The sequence below is a fragment of the Salmo trutta genome, chromosome 16, assembly GCF_901001165.1.
Source record: "Salmo trutta chromosome 16, fSalTru1.1, whole genome shotgun sequence".
Classification (NCBI taxonomy): domain Eukaryota; kingdom Metazoa; phylum Chordata; class Actinopteri; order Salmoniformes; family Salmonidae; genus Salmo; species Salmo trutta.
In genome coordinates this window covers 13,931,956-13,937,955 of record NC_042972.1, presented here as the reverse complement: position 1 = coordinate 13,937,955, position 6,000 = coordinate 13,931,956, and positions in this window count along the sequence as shown.

Genomic DNA, 6,000 nt, shown 5'->3' with positions numbered 1-6,000 from the left:
GCAAACTTTGTTAAAATTAAGATTTGTGTCATTCTCAAAACTTTTGGCTACGACTGTACATATTCTCATTCACCCCTTTAGATTTGTGTGTATTAGGTAGTTGTTGGGGAATTGTTAGATTACTTGTTAGATATTACTGCACAGTCGGAACTAGAAGCACAAGCATTTCGCTACACTCGCATTAACATATGCTAACCATATGTATGGTCACACTCTCTCTAGCACACACACTCTCTCTCTAACACATTCACTCTCTCACACACTCTCTCTAACACACACTCTATCTCTAACACACACTCTCTCTCTCTAACACACTCTCTCTAACACACTCTCTCTAACACACTCTATCTCACTCTCTCTCTCTCCTCTCTCTCCCTAACACTCTCTAACACACACACTCTCTCTAACACACACACTCTCTCTAACACACACTCACTAACACACACTCACTCACTCACTATCTCACTCTCTCTCTCTCCTCTCTCTCCCTAACACTCTCTAACACACTCACTCTCTCACACACTCTCTCTAACACACACTCTATCTCTAACACACACTCTCTCTCCCTAACACACTCTCTCTCTAACACACTCTCTCTCTAACACTCTCTCTCTAACACTCTCTCTCTAACACACACACTCTCTCTCTCTAACACACTCTCTCTAACACACACTCTCTAACACACGCACTCTCTCTAACACACACACTCTCTCTCTAACACACACACACTCTCTCTAACACACACTCTCTCTAACACACTCTCTCTCTAACAGACACACTCTCTCTCTAACACACACACTCTCTCTCTAACACACACACTCTCTCTCTAACACACACACTCTCTCTCTAACACACTCTCTCTCTAACACACACACACTCTCTCTCTAACACACACTCTCTCTAACACGCTCACTCTCTCACACTCTCTCTAAGAGACACACTCTCTCACACACTCTCTCTAACAGACACACTCTCTCTCTAACACACTCTCTCTAACACACACACTCTCTCTAACACACACACTCTCTCACACTCTCTCTAACACACTCACTCTCTCACACTCTCTCTAACAGACACACTCTCTCACACACTCTCTCTAACAGACACACTCTCTCACACACTCTCTCTAACACACACACTCTCTCTCTAACAGACACACTCTCTCTCTAACACACTCTCTCTCTCACACTCTCTCTAACACACACTCTCTAACACACTCTCTCTAACAGACACACTCTCTCTCACACTCTCTCTAACACACTCACTCTCTCTCTAACACACTCTCTCTCTCACACTCTAACACACACACACTCTTTCTCTAACAGACACACTCTCTTTAACACACACACTCTCTCTAACACACACACTCTCTCACACTCTCTAACACACACTCTCTCTCTCACACTGTTAAAGGAATTTTATATCTTTATGATAACAATCAATAATCAATTCGCCTTGACTAATGCCCAAGGTTTGTAAGACAATGGGTTAAAATAATTAGGCAAGGACTCAGCTTTCTGCAAAAGGTTTCTGTAGCTTTATTCATGAGAACGTTCTGAGGTCAGGATAACAAAACAGTCATTATATAGTTCTTGCTTACTTATGCACATGCATTTACACACAATCTGTTGGTGACCTGCAACCCCCATTGACTTCTCACGCTGTTTATCACATTCTGGCTCAGCCTGTTCCTTTCCTTCAAGGTTAGGAACTCTTTGAAGAGTTACTCCCTTTACCATCTGCCATTGACTCTATACTAATTGCATACACACACATTTCTTTCCCTCTCCAGTGGTTCCTGGACTTTCTGTGACTAATCAGACCAATCGATCACTACATTGATCATTACATTGATTATTCATTAACCATGCTGTATGACTAATAATTCATCATGGTTTATTGATTCATTATTTATTGATTCACCTTTATTAGATAATTCTCTTATCAATTCCACCCTTAAATGATTAAATAATTCACCATGATGATCAAATGCTATATGAGAACCCTACTAATCACATGCTTTATGTAAACACAAATAATCACACGCTATATGGAAACACAAATAATCACACGCTATATGGGAATACAAATAATCACACGCTATATGTAAACACAAATAATCACACGCTATATGGAAATACAAATAATCACACGCTATATGGGAGCACTAATAATCACACGTTATATGGAAACACAAATAATCACACGCTATATGGAAATACAAATAATCACACGCTATATGGAAACACAAATAATCACACGCTATATGGAAACACAAATAATCACACGTTATATGTAACTTAATTGTGATACAAGGATTAAACAAGACCAATACATGAATATTCCTCCTATACTCATCAATGACAGTCCTAGGCCTATTTCCAATTATGACACTTCGATTCAGGATTTTCATCATAATTTTCATTAAAGGAACAGTCTATCTAAACGTTGAAAATTGTTTCATCAAACATTGGCATCTCAAAAATAAAACGGAGCCATCTTCCTGGCCTGGAGGCCCGCATTCGCCATCCCACTGATCGGAGCTCGGAATTGGTCCATATCTCACCATCTGCTGCGTCATCGATCTCTCTAGAGTCCTGGTGATTAAACCTCTCACACATGGGACGAGACAACATCCACACAACACAAACACACTCATACATATGAAAGCAGACCATAATACAGTTCTTACAACACTTTTCTATTTCCCAAACATGGGCTGTGTTTTCAGGAATGTACGTACAGCAATGAACCTAATCATTCTACCTACACTGCCCTCTTCTGCCAATAACATATCGAGAGTCAGTCTATTTTACCAGGTCATGAGGGGGGTGGTGGATAATTGGTCAGAGAACCTCTTTACTGCATCCCCGTTTTCATTCATGAATCTCTGTTGATTATAAAAGATGTCATTAATCCCATCCACATTTTTATTTATTGTCAACCACCAAAATAATGTAGTGTTAAAGCCTTCACATATTTGATTCATAGCTTTGTATTCATCTGGAACTTCCCTGAGGATGCCAATAGCATCCATCTAGACAAAGCTACTCCCATCCTGGTCAAAACTCCTCCTGTGCCTACTTTAGCCTCCTATAACTGGCCTCTGATGACTAACTCGAACTGGTTGGACCAATAACCCCAGGGCGCAAGTTCCTAACCACCCTTTGTGGTAATTTCTGTCGTATGCGTCCTTTTCTCACCATCTTCACATACTGTTTCATGTGTGGCCAGAGAAGGAGTCCGCGGTCCGACATTTCCATTTTCTATCCATCGGTGCTCGCAGAACCGTAGTTCGCAGAACCGTAGCATGCTAGTGCTACAACCTGTGCCGCTTACAAAGTCTTCTTTATGTGCAGGGCAATTGTGAAAAGCCAGTAAAGACTTGAGCGTGTGTGTTCTATATCCCAGTCAACAACTTTGCAGTTCTGGAATGCGTTATGCAGGATGTGCAATCCACAGGACCCAATGTTAATCAGTGATTTGTTGACATCTCTCAACATGTCTTTTTAAAGTATGTTGAACTCCCAGTTGACATTGGGCCCATCTATTGAAAGTTGCAGCAGGTTATTCGTTCCGTTCTCGGATAGGATGTCATTCCTTTTGCTAAGTATATCAACAGCAGAGGAATGTCCCATAAATTTGGAGCTAATGTATTTAGTTTTCACCTCTCCTCCATCCAATATTAGGCCGTCATTGTAAATAAGGATTTGTTCTTAATTAACTGACTTGCCTAGTTAAATAAAGGTTAAATAAAAAAAAAGATATATTCTCACATGCATGCCCATCTGCATTGATTGCAATTGGTGGTTCAGGCTCTGGTCAAACAGCATTACATAAGCCCGTTGTCTGAACAACTCTCTGACTGTGAGGGACTTGAATGATTTAAAGTGCAAGCCCAAATGTACTGAGATATGCACATTTTCTTTCGCCGCATGCGAATCTCCATGCAATTTGGCTGTCCGGGAACAGGGTTGGGAAAACGAGGCTCGTGTCTTCACATGACTTATAAGAATAGTGCGCGTTCGCCACTTTCAGAGCCCACAATACTCCGGCAGCTAGAATTTCATTCTTGTTTACCATGATCAATGTTTGCTTGGTAGCAGAGGAGGTGGTGGGCACGGCGGCTGACCCCGGGTTGAAGAAGCTAGTGATGAGGGTAGAGGTCGTCGTCACGTGCAACAGCACTGAGGTATTTATTTTCTCTTTCATGTGGCAAGTTAGCGCTGCCTCCCCATGTTCGAAATGTTGAAATCTTTGCTGCACATCTTGCATTTTGCACGTCCTGTTTTTTTTTACTTTAGCCAACTACAACTCATACTTCGACATGTGTAGCCAAGCATTGTTGAAGGAACATTTACCTGGCATAGCTAGCTAGTTGTGGATGGGTATTCCAGCATGACAATGACCCAAAACACACGGCCAAGGCAACAAAGAAGTGGCTCAAGAAGAAGCACATTAAGGTCCTGGAGTGGCCTAGCCAGTCTCCAGACCTTAATCCTATAGAAAATCTGTGGAGGGAGCTCAAGGTTCGAGTTGCCAAACGTCAGCCTTGAAACCTTAATGACTTGGAGAAGATCTGCAAAGAGGAGTGAGACAAAATCCCTCCTGAGATGTGTGCAAACCTGGTGGCCAACTACAAGAAACATCTGACCTCTGTGATTGCCAACAAGGGTTTTGCCACCAAGTACTAAGTCATGTTTTGCAGGGGAGTCAAATACTTATTTCCCTCATTAAAATGCAAATCAATTTATAACATTTTTGACATGCGTTTTTCTGGATTTTTTTGTTTTTATTCTGTCTCTCACTGTTCAAATAAACCTACCATTACAATTATAGACTGATCATTTCTTTGTCAGTGGGCAAACGTACAAAATCAGCAGGGGATCAAATACTTTTTTCCCTCACTGTATATGATAAACAGAGAGTAGCAGTAGCGTAAAAGAGGGGTTGGCGGGTGATGGGACACAATGCAGATAGCCCGGTTAGCCAACGTGTGGGAGCACTGGTTGGTCGAGCCAATTGAGGTAGTATGTACATGAATGTATAGTTAAAGTGACTATGCATATAAGATAAACAGAGAGTAGCAGGGGGAGGGCACACAATGCAAATAGTCCGGGTAACCATTTGATTACCTGTTCAGGAGTCTTATGGCTTGGGGGTAAAAACTGTTGAGAAGCCTTTTTGTCCTACACTTGGCACTCCGGTACTGCTTGCCATGCGGTAATAGAGAGAACAGTCTATGACTGGGGTGGCTGGGGTCTTTGACAATTTTCAGGGCCTTCCTCTGACACCGCCTGGTGTAGAGGTCCTGGATGGCAGGCAGCTTTGCCCCAGTAATGTACTGGGCCGTACGCACTACACTCTGAAGTGCCTTGCGGTCGGAGGCCGAGCAATTGCCGTACCAGGCAGTGATGCAACCGGTCAGGATGCTCTCGATGTTGCAGCTGTAGAACCTCTTGAGGATCTCAGGACCCATGCCAAATATTTTTAGTTTCCTGAGGGGGAATAGGCTTTGTCGTGCCCTCTTCACGACTGTCTTGGTGTTTGGACCATTCTAATTTGTTGTTGATGTGGACACCAAGCTACCGCCGACAACATGACGGTCAACGGTCTTGAGTGGCAACAAATCTGCCCAATTAGCTGATTCGAATTCCATACACCCACTCCTGTCGACACACCCACTCGCCCATACTCCAGTCGCCATATTGGGCTGCAGCTACCCATACCTTCAGCAGAGGGCAAACGAGTAAGTGCAATGTCAATGACGGCCAACAGAATTTTTTCTTTAAAATATATTTGTAAACACAGTTTAATTTATTAAATTGCAACCTGAGCACCTTACGTTGACTGTTCAATTTATCCAGAATATGGCGGAAATTACATCTGTAGTCCTGTGATATGCGTCTGGCTAAGTTAGTTCAAGGTTGGGTGCTCGGAATTCCAGGGTGGTGTTTCATTCCTGCTGAGGTCGCCAATACAAACAATGTATGTAGGCCT